Source organism: Lactuca saligna, chromosome 4 (genome assembly GCF_052625555.1).
Source record: "Lactuca saligna cultivar CGN05327 chromosome 4, ASM5262555v1, whole genome shotgun sequence".
NCBI lineage: Eukaryota > Viridiplantae > Streptophyta > Magnoliopsida > Asterales > Asteraceae > Lactuca > Lactuca saligna.
The window spans coordinates 19,964,437-19,973,134 of NC_136420.1; positions in this window are offsets into that span (position 1 = coordinate 19,964,437).

Sequence of the window (8,698 nt, forward strand, 5' to 3'; positions counted from 1 at the left end):
CAGAAATCCAAATTTAGAATACTTGACTCGCTTTTTGACTTCGTATTAATTTTATAGAAAACCCGGATATATGACAGTTTGTTGACTGTTGTCAAACTGTTTTATGACAGTTTTCAGACAAGGAAGGTATTTAACTAATTTTGGTCAGTTTTTTCTGGTACTTACGAAAATTCATATACTCATTCTCTGTTCTTTTCTCTTTTGAGTATTATCCAATCAAAGATTAGGAGTACCACCCAATACTTTGATTTGCTAGTGAAATCACAATTCTCAGAATTTCCAAGACTGTTTTATCCTGATTATCTTACAAGTTATAAATCGAAGCTTATTTGCAAGCTGTGTGGTTGAACCATTTTCTGTGGAAAATGGTTTTCTTACCACTTGTTTGATGTTTTCTATGTTTTCTTATAGAAACAAACTCCATAAAAAAAGGAAAAATTTTAATGGATTTGAAGCAAGAAAATGAAGAATACAATTCAAATTATGCAAAAATGAACCATTTTTGTGGTTTTAATTGATATGATGTTACTAATGTACAAATATCAATGAAACATATATGTATGAAAAATAGAGTTTATGAAATTCTTTAAACTTTAAATTCAAGGATACATATTTCAAAACATTATAACAAACCATTTTTCTGCATAAAATAAATGTAAAACAAAAATAAATTATAAAAAAATGTAACTTTGCAAAGACTGCTATTAGGCTAAGAGGAGTGGTGACACTCTTGACACCTTACCACATAAGCATTTTAAATGCGACGTCATTTTTCTCATTTTAACACCTACACATAACATTTTGTAATGAGTAGTAACACTTTTAGCACTTAATTTTTTATATTTTTCTTTTTTCTAATTTATTTTAATTACTATATTTTAATAAATATATTTATTGTATTTACTTTTTGTAATTTAATTTAATTGCTATATTTTAATAAACAAATATTTTTTATTCAATATTAAATTATATATATATATATATATATATATATATATATATATATATATATATATATATATATATATATATATATATATTAATTTTTTATTTTAATGTAAGTTTGTAAAGTGATTTATTCAAAATTAATCTTTAAGATTACTTATTTATTTATTATAAAATCTAGTACCATGGGTATGTGTTCTCACTTTGATCCCCATCTTACCATCTAGTAAAGCAATATAGGTCGATGAAGAGGATTTGTAATTGTAGTCTTTAATCATGCAATATCATGTAACCTTTTGTGTCTTATTTTTGTGCAATTCTATTTTAATCTGTCAAGAGTTTAATGATTTTTTGTTTGTTTTTTCTTTTGAAATCGTGGCATTCTCTCCACCACCATGTGTTTCTAAAATTATTGCCTTGTGGTTATATAGAAGTAACTCTCTTGGGGCCAGGATCCTCTCACTCTCTTTCTTTCATTTTATATATTTGTTTCTTCTAAGAAATATGTAGATTTCTAGAATACCAATCCATTAGCACTAGCTTGACGTCTTCAGTTGAAACCCTTTCAAATAAATCCCATATGATATACCAACTCCATCTATTTATATACTTTTTATGATCATTACATATTTACATTAATATCTTATTTAGCTATTTCCTTGTCGTTGACAGAAGCAAGGGACAGAAGAAGGGCTAGATATTGCTACTCAACACAAGCCAAACATGTAGGGCATCACCACATCATCCAATACATATATGAGATAGAAGGCTATATGAGACAGAAGGCCATTGATGCAGATCGTGTAAGTCTCCTTCATATCTTATTCTCCACATTAGCATATTATATCACTCCTACAAATACAATACCAATTTTGGGTGCTAATTGCATTTAGCATTGCTCTTACCTTCTTGGATTTTTCATATACAAAGCAAATAAAAATAAAAATGTATGTTCAGTCATTGCAAATCACAGAGTATGCTATGAAAAGATTGACTTCAAAGTGTTAACAATCACATAAATAATATTCTTTTACAAATTCAATAAAAACCAGATTTACATTTGATTTATAAGTGTAAACAAGCAGAGGAACTCAAAAATGTAGGAAGTTTTTCATTGAGGAATTTTATATAACACTTGGTGTTCATACAAAAATAAAGAGTACATGCAATTTTTATGTTCTACACTGATGGGGTAACAAAACAAAATATAAGAAATCAAAATCCCAAGAACAAAAAAATAAAATAAGAAATCGGTTAGCATTTGTAAATGTTTTCCTATCAATGTTCCACAAGGTCCTCAGTATTGATCATGAATGAAAAATAGAAAGAGCACCATATAAAAATATACATAATTACAAATAGATTGTATAATGAATCATGTGCACCTCAATTCTCAGTTGACAAATTCATACTTGACAGGAGAAATTCTCAATTGACAGATTCTTGAGTTGTTGGTTCAGAATTGACATCCGTAGATGCCAATTTCTCCAAGTCACTTTATATCATCAAAAAAATTTATAGTTCTTTAATAAATTTCGCTAGGGGTTAGCATAATAACCGAAAAACCAAACGATAACCAAATTAACCAATATAACCGAACCATAATAACCGAACCATTTTAAAAACCGTTGGTTTGGTTTTTAATTTTTGTTAACCGATAACAAACGGTTCGGTTATGGTTTTATAGGTTAACCGAATCATTATTAACTGAACCGCTAACTTTATATTTTAATAGATAAAAATTATGGATTACATATAAAATAATATAGTCAAACTTATTTAAAACCTATTAATATTTCAAAATATAATTCATTAATCTTCACTTATCAGGAGACGAATGTGCAATCAAACTATCAAAGGATGATCACGCAGATCATGCAGTCACATACAATTTTCCAGGTATGCATTGAGTGAGATTATTGATTAATGTTGTAATTCATAATCGGTTAATTCTATAATTTGTAAACATTATTCACAATTAGTTTAATCTTCACACTCATAATCCTAATCGGAGGTTTCTCACACCGTTAATCCTAATCAAAGATTGTTTTGATTTTATAGTTTTATTCGAATGATTTTTTTTTTTTAATTTATAATCAAAACTTTTAGGTAAGTTAAGTTTTGGTCTTTCCACTTCGTAAAATTATAAGAATGTATTTTTTTAAATTGTTTTTTTTTATTTACTGTTTTTGACTTAATCACATTGAATCTATATAAGTGATTGTTTTTTTTTTTATCCAGATAACACGTAATATAAATGTTTAGCTATTTTATTTTATAGTATTTGATTTAATCACTTTGAACGTGTATGAATGTTTGATTTTATTTTAATGTTAATATCAATTATCAATATATGAAGTTATTAATGTTAATTTTTTTTTAATGTTTTATACTTTTTATTTAATGTTTTTGATTTTGAATGTGACTATGTGTTATTTCACTTTGATTATTAAGGTACACATTTTATTCTATTACTATAAGCTAGGTTACAAACATTGGTGTCGATGACTTTTTGTATTCTCTTTTCATTTTTTTATGCAACTATACGTTCGCCATTTATATTATTTTGAACATTATGGTTAACCAATATTAACCATTAACCAAAACCGTTAACCGACAAAAACCATTAACCATAACCAATATTAACCATACCCAATGGTTATCAAAATGCATTAACCAATCATAATGGTTATGGTTCGGTTTTGACCAATAACCGAACCAAACCGCTCCATACACACCTCTAAATTTCGCCCCTGCTTTTATATTTTTTCTCTTCAAAAACCAAATCAAACCTTTAAACCATGTCGAGTGAGTTTTGGACCGGGAGCATCAATGGAGTTTTTTTTTTCTTTTTCTTTTGAGCACGTGCTTCGATGAAGAATGAACCGATCAACCGGCGAGCCTCTATGATTTTGTTGGTTTTGGAGAACATCAAGCGAAAACCTAGATCAAAAGCAAAATAACACCAAACACCAAACCCGATTTCCGCTTTGTCTTCTTCCAACCAATCACAATGCGTTGCTGTTTCTCTCTCTTCTCGCCACAACTTCGACGAGTGCCTGGTGGGGATCCCCTTAGCGAGGGCTAGGGGGTGGTGTTTCAAGTTGGCTAGCGAGCGTAGCGAGAATGGTGGCGACCTCCACTCCGCTTAGCCTTACAGACACACCAATCTGCATAACCCTCATACGCCACTAGCCTTATTTTTTATGTCATTATTACCATATAGTCATCATTTGTCCTACTTTTTTAGTCATTATTACCATATAATTATTATTCTTTGACTAACTTTTATAATTATTTCAGTAAAACCTAATAATAAAACTTTAGTATTTAATAATAATATTTTTATTACTAATTTTATTAATATTCATAATTTTAAATTTATTTTTTATTAAAATAAAAAATAATCATAATGTTATTTTTATAATATAATATTATAAATAATTTTCATCATTTTTTATCTTTATTTTTAGTCGTAAACCCACAAACATTTTTTTTTCCATTTCTATAAACTTAATTTTCATAAATATGTTCTTCTTTGTTGTTTCTTGTTATAATTTGTTTTTTTTAAGTTCTTTTATAAAACATATAGTTTTTGAATTTAAAAGTGTAGGTTTTTTTTTTTTTTTTTTTTTTTTTTTTTTTTTTTTATAAAACGTGCTATTTTTTTTTTTAAAAGTACAGTTTGTCTATTAAAATATGTAAATTTTTTTTTTATAAAAAGTGCAGATTTTTTAAAACATGCAGTTTTTCATAAAACATGTAATTTTTTTTTTATAAAACATGCAGTGTTTTTAAAACATATAGTTTTTTTTAAAAAAATATTAATATTTAAACAATGTTTGTACACAGAATTTATTCAGTTTCGTTTAAATCGTAACATGTAAATTGAAAACATAAAAATTCAAACTCAATCCCAAAAAACATTATCGCACAATGTTTCGGGTTTGTTTTGATGGCCACTTTCTGATTATCACTCATTAAATTTTATTTTCTCGTTTTTATTGTAAATTCCTATACAACTATCTATAATCTTTATTTTTTTTATTTTTTCTTTCTAGTATATCATTAGGTACTTAAAAGCAATACTAATGTTATATTTAAAATTAAAGAACAACAAATATTAAAAAAGATACATTCCTAAATATATTTCTTACGATATGTTTCTTATAAGAAAAATTCAAAGAACTCATTTGCTACTCATAATATATATATATATATATATATATATATATATATATATATATATATATATATATATATATATATATATATATATATATATATATATATATATATATAAGAGAAAGAGAAAAAAAAAGAAAAAAAAATTACTTTTTTGGAAAACAATGTTACCACAACAATTTATTAATAGGATGATTAACTAATAATTATGATGTTTAAATAGATACTAGATTTATGTATATTAGAGTGGTGTGTAGAAAAATAAAATAAAAGATAAAAAGAAGGAAGAATGATTTGGTTTAATCTTCTCTAACTTCATTAATAAAGATCTTTGGGTCAAATTAGGTTTTTACTTTTCAAAATAGATATAATCAGTTAGTTAATCAAAATATATGATGATTATTGATTGAGTTTTTAATTGAATGTGCCAATAAATATCAGACAATCATTTTTATCTTAAATTTAAGTTGCTTATTTCTTTACCTTACTGCTTGATTTTCTTGCACTTTTCATCATAAGTCCATGGATTCTAGCCGAGGGAGACACGTGGATGAATTTAATGTCAAAATAAAATAAAAGTTACATACAATTCCTATCGGAAATCAGATTGATTTATGATTTTTATTATTATTATTAGTTTATTATAGCAACCTATTAGATTAACTTTTTATTATTACATCTTTCCTAAACACACTTTTCATTGAGTTGTAACATCATATTTCTGGTAATCTTTGTGAAATATTTTATAACACAATACCAAAAAAAAACCCACCCAGGGCGAATCCTGGGCTTTTTTACTAGTTGTCATATAATTCTAAACCACCCTTTCAAAGACGTCCTTTCCTCACCAAATCAACGAAAAACTAAGGCTTTTGAACGCGACCTCATAAAACTGTTCACAACTACTCCTAACGTTATTGTCACCGACAATTGAGGGTTCTGTGTACCTTTCTACTTCCCGTCTACCCCATTCTAAAGTAATTGACAACAAGTCTACTTTCTAGCTAGCAACTTTAGGCAGTGATTTAGGTTTCTCGTGATTGTGCATGCTTATAAGCCTCAAGTATGATTTAGGTTTCTTGTGATTTAGGTTCAAGAGTTTACTTCTCTCCTCATCGTCGAAATACTTCCGTCAGCATTGGAACTTATTTCCTTAATTATGTCAACACATAAAAGCCGATATGTCAAGGCCAATAATCGACCCCTACATCATGTCGTCTTTTTTTTTTCACACCTCCATTAGTCTTGGCATTTTTTCCTTCAATCACAAGCAGTCGATGCCTACAGAATAGGTATGTGAATTGATTTTTGTTCGCATTTTCATTTATGTGAAATTCGAATGTTGCATATATTAGGTCAATTGTCTCTTCCTAAACTAACTCTATGAATCGATTAGGTCAATCTAGTATGAAGGTTCATAAAGATTAGGTCATTAATGGGAGAATGGAAACAAGTGGCTCATTTTACTAATAAAGTGGAGTTAAGAACTTTTCTATTATGGTTTAATAAAATAAGTGATTCCCTTATTCATTCTTCAAAATGCTCCAATGTTAGAATGGGAAGCATGTGGCTTATTCTACTAATTATATGGAACTTTGGCTAGGTGTCTTGTATTAATCATCCATCACTCATTTTTAGCAACCAATATCTCATGTTTAAGTATTCATTTATAATTTAGTTGTAATAATTGAGTTATGTGTGTTATTGGTGAAAGGTTTTGGCCATTGTGTACGATGAGCTTCCTTTTGATGGGTTTTTCTTACTTTATATATCTGCTCAAGGACATATTTTTTTATATATATTTTTTCCTTTTTTGTTATGTAAAGTTTTTAAATTAATTCATGTATGTGAGCTTTAAGACCTTGTTTGACATGCATTCAGATGTTATATGTTCCTTTTCTTACTTGGAGTATTTATAAAGTTTTAATTCCAAGTACTTTGAAGCATGAGTTCAATTAGTTTACATTTATTTATGTTCTTTTTATCTTTTTTAGTTCCTTTAAATAATATAAATGTTTTACATAGATGCAACGGGTAAACTAGCAACATGTTGTGCCGTAAATCCTTTTTGGATGACAAAACTTTTTAAAACAACGTCGTCAATAGATATTGGGGTCAAAAAATTACTATGCATGACCCGTTGTGTTACATTCCTATTTTCACGACCAATTTAAAACTTTTATAATTATGCTTATTTATTTCAAAGTATAAAACTTAACGTGAAATTTGTTCCCAAAACATATTTATTGAAGAATTTCTGGAGAAATATATTTTATTGATATAAAAACCTTGGGGTGTCATTATTAACACACATACATAACCATAAACTTTATTTAACAAGCCTTAGAACAATATATTATACTATGGCCTAACAAATCCTCAAATCATTCATCAACCCTATGTTTGCGTACCACTACCTGTGATACAAAGAAACTGAGTGGGTCAGTCTTAGGGGTCTGGTGAGTAAATAGGTTTTTCAACCCATAATAATTAAGTTCTTTAATTATATAATTCACATCAAATAATTTACTTGATTATGAATTCCCATAATTATCACATAGTGATCCTAAACTATTGATCTCAAGGGACATATCTTAAGGATCATCAACAACGGGTAGGCAATACTGCTTGGGGATTCCCTTAGATATATATGTCAATAAGGAAACTATGGGAGAATAGAGTACATCAAATGAGTAGATATTTCATTAACACTTATAGGTTGCGATCCTGCCAACATTTCTGTTGGACTGTGTAGAATAGTCCTTGGTTGTCATCTATACTTTTCTAGATGACTGATTCATCAATAGTTAAGTCCTCTCATCATTTTCATCACTCGTCATCACCTAATATATTTTATACAAATATATGAAAATACATATATGATTAAATCAAGTAAAAATCATATCATTCACCTAACACATATATAAAGTAATACATATAATAGGCACACATAACATTTAATCATCTACATACTATATATATATATATATATATATATATATATATATATATATATATATATATATATATATATATATGTAAGCTGAAAGTAACTATGCACACACTTGTTAAAAGTGGATGATTAGAAAGTTGGGCAATGCTTTGCTTCAACACTTAGTTTTTCCTTTGATGAGACCTAGGTTCAGTTATCACTAAGTCTCTAATATTCCTCATGACTAATGATAGTCTAGATTCCTGGTCAATCCCAATGTCTACATCAAGATCTTTCAAGTAAGGAGAAACCAACAAATATCATATCAGAGGTGGGGTCTGTTTGGTATACAGAGTATACTGTTTGGAAATCTCACTTTTAACACCTCACTAAATATAGCCTAGACATCACCCCATAAGTCGATCAATCGGTATAATGACTTGGAATCACTAATAAATCTTATCTATACAAATATGAATATAAATATAAATTACACTAAAATAATGTTGAGTGTAATTTAACTTACATATATTTCCCTGAAAAAAGTATTGAAATTGCACTGACAAAACTCTGACCTGACAGCTACTAGTCGTCGGGCTCTCAGGGACCTTAGGGCTTTGCTAGGAACTAAAATAC